At 59.7% G+C, this 12,291-nt stretch overlaps 1 protein-coding gene across 6 annotated transcripts in view; it reads left to right on the top strand.

Moving 5' to 3' along the window:
* The window catches only part of KCNAB2 (potassium voltage-gated channel subfamily A regulatory beta subunit 2), an 85,241-nt gene that overhangs the window by 18,042 nt on the left and 54,908 nt on the right, over window positions 1–12,291 (top strand). Inside the window, exons 1-2 of one of the 6 annotated variants that reach the window (XM_047873229.1) lie at window positions 8,406–8,664; window positions 8,811–9,265. The exons of 2 other annotated variants lie outside the window; for them this stretch is intronic. The gene's annotated coding sequence lies outside the window, so the exon portion shown is untranslated. Of the gene's footprint in view, window positions 1–4,981; window positions 5,071–8,405; window positions 9,266–9,785; window positions 9,892–12,291 lie in introns of those variants that run through there. 3 more of the 6 variants (XM_047873228.1, XM_047873230.1, XM_047873231.1) reach the window with 3 other exon arrangements.

Below are 12,291 nucleotides of genomic sequence, written 5' to 3'. Positions count from 1 at the left end.
CTGCTTCTGTAAATAAAGTTTTATGAGAACACAGCCACCCCTGTCCAGTCACACACTGTCTCTGCTGGCTTTCGCACAGCCTTGCTGCCGAGACCAACTGGCCCACAAAGCCTAAAATATTGACGCTCTGGCCCTTACCCGCCCAATCTTGGGAGGTCTCCCCCCCTAGATGTTTTTCATCATATGCCTAAGCATCCTAGGCAAGCATCCTGTCCACCTAAAGACAACCATTGGTGACAGGGTTCAGTTTAGGGCTGTGTCTGTGCTGATGTTGATTGGAGCTTTAGACGTGTTGCTGGGGGCGAACAAAGAAAAGAAGATTCTGGAATAATTAGGTTTCTCTTGTGTCAGGAACATCTTTGGGGCAGGGATATTTGAGCCACACAACTAGACTCAGACCCCCGCCCCCCGGCACACCCCTGTGAAGGGAGAGCATATATGCCGCCACCTACAGGTGGACAGCTACAGGTGTCCCACTGGTCCCCGAGGGCCAGGCGGGGTCCCCACGCCCACCTGCTGGCCTCCCTCCCTGCTCTGTTCCCCAGGCATCGGAGAAGGAGCAGGTAGAACCCTGCTGGGCAGGGCCGGGAGGGACCTCGCTCTTGGGGCGTCCCTTTCCCTGCAACGTTGTCTGGACTGTCCCTCTGGCTTCCATGAGTCATCGTGGAGCCCTTTCAAACCTCGAGCTGAACCTGTGGCCCTGCGTCCACCCATTCTGGGGCCTTCTGGGGAGGGGATCCTTTCAACAGACCACAGAGCCAAGTCCTGAATTCAATCAGGTGTTTTGACTTGGCCTGTCCTGAATGCTTGGGAAATCTGCATGGCATGTTCCCTGGGGAGGCGTCCCCCAGGAAAGAAATGCAGGGAGCTTTTCAACCGTGAAGGCTCACATTGCTGCGAAGGCTCCGGGGGACCTCTCACACATGGCGTGACAGGTGGGGAGTGTAGGCGGGATGGCGGTGGCATTACTGAGCACGTGCCAACAATAACCGCGTGGGGACACGTGGCCCCCCGCGTCAACAAGGGCTCCCCCTGATGTTGCTCGCCTCTTCGTAGTGAGGTTTTGGACGAGGATGAGCAGAACCCTAGAGGTCACACCGCCCCCGAAATGGGTCTGCCTTCTGGACAGGGGTTCTTAGCGTGGATTAGCGAGTCCAATCCCCAGAGGGGAGGTTGTGATCTCATGAGACGAAAACCCCCAGCCGACTCCCAGGGTTGCCTTGAAAGACACCAAACCCCCCACCATGCCCCCAAATGCGAGAGACAAATAACAGAGTCCAAGAGCATGCTTGTGGCTCAGCGCTGAGCACCACGCAGAGAGAGGTAAAGACCCAGACCTGGGTCCAGAAGCAAGTGTGAGCACAGGGTGGAGAGGGGTGTGGGATGGGGAGGCTCATGTGAAGCAGGCGGGTGGTGGGGGGTTCGTTTCTCCAGGAGGGAGGCCAGGCTGTCTAATGAGGCGTGGTGACGAGCAGTGTCGTCCTGGGTCAGGGCTCTGCAAGCCTCTTGTACGAAGGACTAGAGAGCACATGTTTCTGGTGTGCAGGTAACGCGGTCGCTGTCGAACCCCCCCGGCCCTGCCATGTAGCATGAACACAGTCGTGAACAATATGTGACTAAGTGCTGTGGTCTGAATGTGACACACACCCCCCGCCACCCCCCGGCTGCAAATTCACATGTGCTGACCCCCAGTGCAATAGTGTTTGGAGGCGGGGCCTTTGGGAGGTGATTAGGATTTGACGAGGTGGTGAGCCCGGGGCCCTCTGATGGGATTGGTGCCCTCATAAGAAGATGATGAGACCCCAGCAGGCTCGCTGTCTGCCATTTGAGGACACAGCCCGACTGTGAACCAGGACTCGGGCCCTCACCAGACACTGAGTCTGCCGGCACCTTGATCTTGGACTTCCAGCTTCCAGAACTGCGAGAAACCCATGTCTGTTGCCGACGCTCTCCCAGTCTGTGGCATTTTGTTATGGCAGCCAGAGCAGAACAGCACAACAAATGAGCATGGCCCTGTGCCAATAAAACTTTATTTATGGATGCTGAAACTTGAAGTTTATGTAATTTTCATTCCCATGGAATAGTCTTCTTTTGTTTTTCTTCCAACCACTTAAAAGCCACTCTTCGCTCACAGGCCACGCAAACACAGGTGATAGGCTGGATTGGGCCCCCAGGCCCTTGCCAAACCCTGTCCCAGAGCAAGGAAGGAGACCCCCTCCCTCCCTGACTGCTGACCAAGGCCTGAGATACTGTTCCTGGCTCCCGGTGCCTTGTCGTTTTCCAGAGAATCTCCACCAACAGCAGACTGGAGGATGTGACCTCAGTGTTGATGTTCCAGAAAGAGGCCATACCCAGGGGTGGCTAATTATGTGCCCAGGCTCTGAAGTCAGCCCCTCAAGCGTCAAATCTCTGGCCCTGCACTTAGCGGCCAGCTGACCCGGGCCCAGTGTCCTCCACAGCATGACGGAGTCTCCCAGCCACCTTTACGGTTCTGTAAGGGTTCCGTGTGACAGAGAAGCAATGCACATCGCGTGCCGTTGGCCCAAATGAAATTTAAGTCGGAAACCTCGGGGGGAAACATTGAAAGACGCGGCAGGGGAGCGGCGCGGGATGTGTGAGGATGTCTGCGAGATGGATAGGAGCGCCGTGAGACGTAGAGACAGGATTTGCCTCTGGAGAGCAGAAGTGGGCCTAGCGGGTGTAGTTACAAGGACAGGGATTTCAAATCAACATAAAAAGGACCTTTTTCATCATTTCGGTTGTCCTTGGGGGACTCATCTGTCCCCAGGGGACTCATCTGGGTGATTTTCGAGATCTGCCTGCAAGGGAATCTTGCAGAGGGAAGCGGTGTCTCCAGCGCCCTGGACCTGGGCCTCTGCCGCTCACCCTGGGGGAGTCTAGCACGTGTGAGACCAGTTCTCTGGCTACATACGCCCCGGGTACACGCCCCCTCCCCGCCGCACCCCCCACCGGATCTCAGCCGGAGGAACACGAGTTACATCAAGGCAGTACTTGCTTCTTAAATTGTGGAAATATCCAGAACCGCTGTGAGGTTCCCCACCTAGCAGGAAGATGTTTGGGGGTGGTCTCAAGACCAGTCTGGGACACGATCTTGTTCTCTGGCGGAGTCGTGGGGGACAGCAGTAGACTCTGCTGGCTGCATGTCGCCCCACTCGGGCCTTTGTGGCACCACCTCCTGGACCCTGACCCTCTCTGAGACACCCCCCGCCCCTCCCCGAACTCCCAGCGTTACTCCTTCTGCTGAAAATGGAGGTAGAACGTGGTCAGCAGCCTCCTCCATGAGGAAGAATGTACCGGAAGACTCCCTTTCCATCAGGAAAGCGAAACTTTCCTGGAAGCCCCACCCACCGGGACTCTGCCGTAGACCGCGTCCCAGGCCACAGTAGCTGGGACATAATTCAGGAGCGGCGACTGGGCCAGCAACCCTACCGCCATGTTTACTGATCCAGCCTGAACGTGGGGCTCAGACTCATCGGAGCCAGAGAGGAGCCCCTCCTGTGGGGTGTCTCCAACGTTGCTGCCCCGCATTTGCGCATTCGCCAGCCCTCCTGGTCTAAGGTAACTGTTTACAAAGAGTCGGTGGATGCAATAGCCACGTAAGGGCCGGGGATGATGCTGGGGTGTGAGGGCTGCAGATGGTCATGTGAAATGTTCGACTTTTGCCTGCTTCCTGGAGGTCTGTGATAGCACTGAATTAAGCCTGCCTTCTCAGGGCACAGGGTCACGGGGCCGGCGGGCGCTGGCGGGGTCCCGAGTCAGGCCCGAGGGGGCGCTTCAGACCAGCAAGAGGAAAGAGCCCCGGTCCAGAGTCACACCCTCCTGGTTCCCCTCCCAGCTCTGCCGCTGACGACTGAGTGCCCTGGGATACGATTTCGTATAGTGAGCCTTGGCTTTCTCATCTATAAAGCGCTCCGGCCTGTGGGGGCTACAGGGCGGGGGGGAGAGCCTGGGGTGCGGCCCAGAGGGGCTCCCCTCCCCCACTGCCTCATGGTCTCTCTCTTCCATAGTCCCATTTGCTCTCCTCTCTTCTGCCTCCTGTTCGCCTCCCATCACTTGGGAGATCCGAGCGCCCCAAACCGTTCACTTCTCTTACCCCTTTTCCCCGTCACCCCGTCCGTGTCTTAACCCTGCTGGGGACACGTAGCGCCACCCCTGATCTGAGGCACAGGGGCTGAGCTGGCCGACTCCCTGTGCCCACCCCTGGGGGAAGGGGAGCCCGCTCTACTCCCCGGAACCGTGGGGAAGGGGACGGCCAGGGCTGCGGTGGCACAGCACAGGGACAGAGGGATGCTCCGTCCGGATCCTCCCTTGGCCTCGCTCTCCCCCAGCTGAGGGGCCTCCCCAGGAAGGAAGGGTAGAGCAGGGAGAGGCTATGAGGAAAAACAGTCCCCTCCACCTGTCCTCCCCCCGGGGCTGCCCCACCTGCACACGGTTTGCTTGCACCTGCCGTGCCCTGGCACCGTGTTGGGACCACTGGGATAGGAAACGGGTGAGGCAGAGCCGTGCAGAGCTCAGAGCACAGCTTGGGAGCTGGGTCTGAATCCCAGCCATGGGCCTGACCTTTGACCCTCAGTGTCATCAGCTGTAGGATGAGGAGGGCAGCAGTACCCTCCGAGGGCTGTGGGGATGACCAGATAAGGGGAAACAGGTGAAAGTCGTGCAGCCCAGCCCTGGTACCAAGCTGGCACCGAGAAGCGGAAGTCTGTGACATCCCCAGGACCAGCCGGGAGCTGCACGTGTGTCCCTCTCCCCCTCCGGGAAAGGGGCCCACTGCTTGCCTGCCAGGGTCCACTCCTGTTCTGGAGGGAGGGGACACGCCCAGTGTCCTTCCCCTTCTCATCCCCTGCCCCCCCCCCCGGAGAGGCGGCTGTGCTGCCAGCCAGGAAGGTTGGGGTGTCCGCCCGGGAGCGGAGGCCCCACCCCAGCGCCTCGGGGGCCCCTGGCTCGCCAGGAACCCTCCCACATGAGCTGCCACCCACTTCCTGGTTGGCCCTGTGGTCCCGTGCCTTCCACCTCATACGCACGAAAATGGTCTTGTCTCAGGAACAGGTACCTGGGGTGTTTCAGGGATCCTGTTTGCCGAATGGGGTTTGTGCTCGAGGGGGGTGGGCACCCCAGCTCCCTGAGCGGGGCTTAGCGCTCCCCTGACATCCAGGGTTAATCGGGCCGGCCACTGCCCTGGGGCCCCGTGCCCGCACGGGGCTGGCTGCAGCCGGGAATGCTGTCCCTGCTGGACCCAGGCACAGCCCGTGTGGCCATCTGTCACAGCAGAGCAGCTACAGGCGTCCTGCCTGCACGGGGACACCGCAGGCCCCCCACAACCCGGCGACAACAGCCAGGGCAGGCGGGTGGGGCCGAGCAGGCTGGCACCCAGCAGAGGTGTCTGACTGGGACACGGGACACAGTTCTGCCTGGCGTCTGCTTTCATCCCTGGGGCAACAAGACAGGAGCTGCCTGGAGATCAGAAGCGCTGTGGGGCCACCTCTGTCCTGCCCTTGGGGGAGAGGGAGCGCCAGCTGCCAGGCGCTCCCACAAGCTCCTGGAGGGATCCCTGCCCATCTGCTTCTCCCGAACCCCTCTCCGGGGAGTTCCCGTCTCTGAGAGGAAAGTAGTTTCACAGGCAGAAGTGAGGGTCCCTGCCTTAGAAAGAAATGAGCGGGTCCCCACCCCTCGTGTCTCCCGCAGAGCTGAGCACAGGGCCAACAGCAGGGTAGTGGTGGGGGGGGGGAGGATAGGGGGGACCCTGAAGCCACTCCCCACCTGGCGGCTCTGTCTTGGGGAGACAGCCCGTGGCCCCCATGCGGGAGAGGAGGGCAGGGGTGGTCAGGGAGTTCCCTGCTGCCCAAGGGGCTTCCTCCCTGCCCAGAAAAGCCAAGTGCCTCTGGGACGGTGTTCCCTCCCTCCCCCACCGGCTTCTCTTCTTCACTTCTGTGCCAGGGTGTGGTCACGGTAGGAGGGTGAGGCGGGGGTGGCCAGAAGGAGGCGGCAGGAGGGGCCTGCCAGCTTCCCGAGGTGGGGCAGGAGGGCCACCAAGCTTTGCTGAATGAATGACAGAGGGGACGCCGTGGTTACAGGGTTCTGGAGCACGGAGCATGCGGGGGCTCGCGTCCTACTTCTTGCCCTGACTAGCTGCAGCTCTGAGGCCCCCTCTGCCCTGGCTCCAGGCGAGGGCCCGTCCCGCTTGTGGTTGGTGCGACCCGGATGGAGGGGGTGGTGCTCCTCGGCGCCAGGGGTGGTCCAAGCTTCCACTTACTCTCGGGGAGGGGGCGGGGGGGCAGTTCCCAAGACTGGGGGTCTTCGGCCCCTGACTCCGGCGGACCCCTGTCGGTCGCTGTGCATCCCCTGGGTGTGACTGGGGGCCACAGCAGGGCTCCTGCTTCAGTCGGGAGGCGCTCAGCCTGCAGGTGCATGACGGGTGGGTGTGGATCTGGGTGGGCTGCATGAGGGCAGAGGCGTTTCAGTGTCGCTCTGGGAAAGTTGAAAGTTTGGGGCCATGATGGGTTTTTGTTTGTTTGGTTGGTTTTTTTGTTTTTTTTTTTTTGCATCATGGCACTAATGAGATATGAATGGGGCCTCTCCCTGCAAGAGTGTAGCCAGAGCCCCATGCTGGGGTGGCCTGTGTGTCATCAGGGGACAGGCACCCGAGTGTTGCTTTGAAAACAGTTTCTAGCCTGTCGTCTTTTTAAGAAATTCTCACTGGGACTCTGCAGCTTGGTCCCTCTGTGTCTGCTGCTGTCCGAACACGTGACATCCACGGTGCTTCCTGTCAGGTGGGCTGATGGCCATGCCGCTCCTGGCTCAGGAGCTTGGAGGACAGACGGAGGTTTCTCTGTGGCAAAGAGCAGGGGGTCCTGGCCGGGGCCCCCTGCCCCCAGTAGTGTCTTCACCGTTCTCCCTGCCCCCCATCCAAGGCTGAGCATGGCCTGGGGGTACTGCTTGGAAATGGGGTTGTGGATCCCCGGACCACCTCCCCACCAGGCCCCTGGGCCATCCTTCCAGCCCCTGGGCCATCCTTCCAGCCCCTGGGCCTCTCTGCTCACGCCCAAGATGCCCCACAGGCAGAGCCGATCCCCCGAGTGCGCTCGGACTGGCAGTGCCTCCGCGGACGGCCTCACTCTTGCCCGCCACCCCTGCTCACAGGGAGGAGTGGGCTTGCGTCTCGCGGCACCCCGCTTGTGGGAGAGAGAGGAAGGGTGTGTTACGCAAGCAGCCTTCCGGATCTGGTGGTTTTGAGCAGTTACACCTCTTCCTGTCTCTTTGTGGGGTGCACACTGGCTGCCGTGGCTGCTGCAGCTTTGGACCCATAAAAGGCGGTGGTTTCACGCCATGTCATAGTCACAGTGGTTCTTCGGGGCTTTGGCAGGAAGGATTTCCAGGGACGGAGTAGCAACATGCAAAGTAAGGTGAGCTCGACAGACAGGAGCTTGAGTCCCAGCCCCGAGCCCCGAGGCTTCTGGGAAGAGCCCCCCGACGTCCACCACCCCCAACAGCACGAACCTCTCCTGTCTTCTCCCCCTCGGGCAGTGTTCACGAGCGCCCAGCGTGTGCCTCGTGCTGCTCTGGGCACTCGGGCCCGCCGGGGAACAAAAGAGACAGAGCTCCCTGCCCTGGCAGAGCCGACGTCCAGGGGTCTCACAGGAGACGGGGAAGGAGTAAACATGGGGAATCATCCATTGCTAGTGTCTCGGTAATGACCCGCGCCAGACCTCCGGGTCCTCGCCCCCGCCCCCTTATTAGGGCTGGCCTTTGCAGCCAAGAGAACAAAAGTCCTGAGCCTCTGGCATAAAGGACATCGAAGCTTCTCTCTCTCCACCCCTCCCTCTGGAGGAAGCCAGCTGCCTCGGCATGAGAGACCCAGGTGGTGGGAAGGGGGCCCCTGCCCACCCCTGTGTGTGAAACATCTAGCGTCTCCAGCCCCCAGCCCAGCGGACACCCTCACCGCAACCTCAGGAGAGACCCTGGGCCAGAGCTACCCGGCCGGGACAACCCCCAATCCCTGACTTTCCAAAGCCACGTGAGAATTCTTTGCTGTTTCCAGCCCTAACCCGGGTCACGTGGCAATAGGTGAACTCATGCAGTGTTAGAATTCTTTTTGTTTTTAAGTTTATTTTTGAGAGAGAGACAGAGACAGAGACAGAGTGCGAGCAGGGGAGGGGCAGAGAGAGAGGGAGACACAGACTCCGAAGCAGGCTCCAAGCTCCGAGCTGTCGGCACAGAGCCCGACGTGGGGTTCGAACCCACAAACCGCGAGATCAGGACCTGAGCCGAGGTTGGATGTTTAATCCACTGAGCCACCCAGGGGCCCCCAGTGTTGTAATTCTTAAATCCTCCACTAGGTGGGGACAAGCCTTCGGGAAGCTTGGAGCTTCCAGGATGATCAGGAATTGGGATGCAGCCACAGACGGCCCAAGAAACACAGGTCCCACTATGACGCTGAATCATCTCTGTATGTGGCTGGCCACACGCACAAGGGGTTCGTCTTTTTCTGGGGAAAAGACGAGCACCCCCCACGGGCAAAGCAGAGAGGCGGCGAGGGAAAAGCAGATGTAGCAAATCTGAGGACCATAAGAAGATGAGACCACCGCCTGGGAGGAGGCGGGGGCACATCTGTGCCCCGTGGTGCACACCTCCTTGAGGAAGGAGGTATGATCAGGGGCTCCCCGGTCCTGGACCGGCACCTCTGTCCACCAGGGCCAGGCACAGGTGGATCCCAGCCCGCGGCCCTCCCAGCGCACCCCCACCCGTTAGCACGTCAGATCCTCCTCAACTCCCATTATCCCATTTCACAGATGGAGAAACTGACACTTAGGAAGGTTGAAAGAGCTGCCCCAGGTCAGACAGCAGATCTGAGCCCAACCGGACCTTGCCTCCCTCCCTGACACCTGGAATGGTCTCCTCGGGTCACCCACAAGGCGGGATTGTGTCATCAGACCAGCCCTGGAGGAGGATAGAAGCGTGTGTGGTGGCTCTGGTGAGGCTTCGAGTCAGGAACTGTGACCCAAGGCTCAGGAGCTTGTGCTAAATGACGTTTCCCACTGCCCGGTTTTCTTGCGCTCCAGAATCTACGGCGGTGAGACGAGTGGAGGCTTTTTCCGCCAACTGGAGGTCCCTCCCGTGAGTCACGAGTCGTAACTTCATGTAACGAGGATGGGCCTGAAGGCTGAAGCCAGTAGAACATACTCCCAGGAGGGCTGAAATCACAGCTCCATTCACCTTCCGTGCGACAGTCCTGGGGGACCAAGGGGTGCGTTCATCCGTGGCGATGGTGGAGGCAAGTCTGCCGAGGCTCAGGCTGGAGCTGACTCGGCCTCACTGCTCACCATTGGCCAAAGTATGTGCGGCCGTGTGTGCGTGCGCATGTGACTGTGCGCGAGCCCTGCTTGTGAGTGAGAGAGCGAGGGAGGGAGAGGAGGAGCAGAGAGAGGACAGAGAGCAGGTGTACAAACCAGACAAAATACAGACAATCAGGGAATAGAACGGAGGGCATATGGGCGTTCCTTGCTGTGCTGATTCTTTACAACCTCAATGATGTTTGAAAGTTTGCAGAATAGTAAGCTGAGGAGAAGAAAGGCAGTGCCCATAGATGGAGCCCTGGGCTTTGGGGGGCCTGCCGTCGTTGTCAGCCCCCCTCCCATACTGTCTGAGAGCTGGGACTTACCCATTTTCTTCCCTCCTGAGCTCAAAGCGTCTTCACTCCTTCCCTCTGCTTCCGTGAGAAAGTACAGGCAGGGCTTTGTGAATGTTTTGTGCCTCAGTTTCTCCGAGAATGAGTCAGGCGGCTTGCTCAAGGTCACATCCAGAACAAGTGGATGGAAGTGCAGGGGTCGGAGGGGCCCAGACTGCGGACCTCCAGGCTGTACCCTGGGCCAGGTAGGCTCTCAAATGGCTTCTGAAGCCTTTCTCCCAGCCTCCCTTCCTCCGTGATCCCTGGGATCGGCAGCCTTCCGCTAGCACACTGGCCCCTCGGCATGGCCGCGGGACAGACGCGGTCTCTCCTACCTGGACTGTGGCAGCTGCAAACGAGGAGGAGGGCTCTGGGCAGGCCAGCCGAATGCAAGGCAGGGGGCAGGGGAAAACCTCACGGGTCCCCCTCCCTCCCCAGGAGGTGGCAAAGGCACCAGCCCCCCGGGAGGAATGAGGCCTGTCGTTCCCGTGAAGTGGGCACGAGGGCGTGGCCAGTGCCTGGCTGCAGGTCGGGGAGCTGGCTGCTGGCTCCAAGGGGAGCCTGACCTTCGGAGTCCAGGCGAGGTGGAGAGGAGTGTGACAGGCGGCCTACTCAGGGGCACCTCCCTGAGTGCAGCCCATATTGTCCCTGTCCCTGTAGCTGCCCTGGGTACCACACCTGGGACCGACAGAGCATTGCACCCTCCAGAGAAGACTGCCCTTGTCCCTCATGCGGCCAGGGTCCCCAGACCCACCCAGCACAGCGGGCAGTCTGTTTGCCCTTAATGCAGACGCCTGGCCCCTTCCCCTCTGCTTTCCCTGGATGAGCCTTCAGCAGGCTGAGTCAGACTCATTCATTCATTCATTCATTCATTCATTCATTCAACAAATATTTGAGTGTTTCCCGGGCACAGGTGTGAACACAGCAGACAGATTCATGGAGCTGGTGTCTTAAGGGGAGGGAGACACAGCCCACAACTGGGACACTAGGTGAAGTAGAAGGTATGTTGGAAGGTGACCGTGCTAAGGAGAAAAATGACCAGGAGAGGATTAGAGGAACACGGGGAGATGGGGTTTGCAATTTAAGACAAGGCGTCCAAAGAAGACTCAGCAAAAAAGTGACCTTTGTACAAAGAGGCAGAGGTTGGAGAGGGGGCCTTGGGTGCTTCACGGGGGGTCAGAGAGCTTCCGGCAGAAGGAAGCCCGAAGGTTGGAGTGTCTGTGGGTTCATGAGACACCGAGGCCACTGGTGAACTGCAGGCCTTCCCTCGACAGAATAGGCAGCCACTGGAAGGTTTTGAGCAAAGTAATGGCATCTGATTGATGTTCTAGTAGGATCGCTCTGGCTCCTGTAAAGTAGACCATGAGGCATAAAGGTGGAAGCCGAGACCCATCAGGAGGCTGTTGTGAGGACTGTAAGAGGGAAGGTGGTGGCCTGGACCGGAGAGGAGGTGTTAGGGGCCACTGGGGCAAGCATGGGATTCTGGATGTTTCTGAAGATGCCCATATAATGGGGGAGCCGGGGTAGCGACGGCCAGGGGCTCCACGTGGGACAAGTGAATCTGAGATGCTTGCTCCGCACCCTATAGAGATGCCCAAAGGGCAGTTGAATAGATGAGTCTGGGGTCCGGGGGGGAAGCTGGGACCTGGAGGTACAGTCGCACGGGTTCCGGTGTAAGCACACGATTCAGAGCCAGGAGACAGGTGGGAATACGAGGCGCTTCTTGTGATGCAAAAGAAAAGAGATTCACGGTCGCAGAGGTGAACGGGGCAGCCAAGGAGACTGAGAAGCAGCAATGGGGAGACAGGAAGAAAGCGTGCGTCCCAGGAGCCGGAGGGTGGGGGCAGCCCCGCCGTCACCCCCAAGCCATGGGCACCATCAGACTTAGCAACAGGAACGTGACCTTGGCAAGAGTAGCTTCCTCAGAGCGGCGGAGGCAGAAGGGAGAATCGCGGACCAGAAAGGACAGCTCTTTTGAGGAGTCTTCCCGTGAATGGAAGGAGAGAAGCAGGACAGTTGGTGGAGAAGGAAGGGGATCGAAGAAGCTGTGCTTTTTGTTGTTCAAGATGAGAGAAGTAATGAGCGACCGCGTGAGGAGGGCAGTGCTCCATAGAGGACAAAGAATCCGCGTTGAGAGTCGAGATGCTCTTGAGTGGGGGCGGGAATGGGGTGTGTGCTCAAGCGGGCGCCGTGGCCGTGGCCGTGGCCGTGGCCAGGCGTCCAGGTGGCAATAGGAGGGGAAACAGAAGGTTCTAAGTCACGTGGCAGAGGACGCGTTGGGGACTTCAGGGGAGAGGCGCGCCAGCGTCATGCTGGAGGCGGGGGTGGGGCCTACAGCGGGGTCAGCAACCTGCTGTGTAAAGGGGCAGGTGGTAAATATTTTAGGCTTTGGAGGCCAGATGGTATGTTGTGGTGGCCCGGTGTCACAGTGTAGCACACACACAGGTGCAGCTCGTGAGCTGACGGGCACGGAGGTGTTCCGGTAACACCTAACAGAGACAGGCGGCAGGCTGCATCTGGTCTGTTGTAGCTAATTTGCCAGTTCCTGGTCTGGGACCCAAGCTGTGGGCCAGCAGTCCTCAAAGCGTGGTCCCTGGGCCAGGAGC

The sequence above is a fragment of the Prionailurus viverrinus genome, chromosome C1 (assembly GCF_022837055.1).
Source record: "Prionailurus viverrinus isolate Anna chromosome C1, UM_Priviv_1.0, whole genome shotgun sequence".
NCBI classification, from domain to species: Eukaryota; Metazoa; Chordata; class Mammalia; order Carnivora; family Felidae; genus Prionailurus; species Prionailurus viverrinus.
Note: the sequence above shows the minus strand (reverse complement) of the source record. Positions and strands in the feature narration are given on the sequence as shown.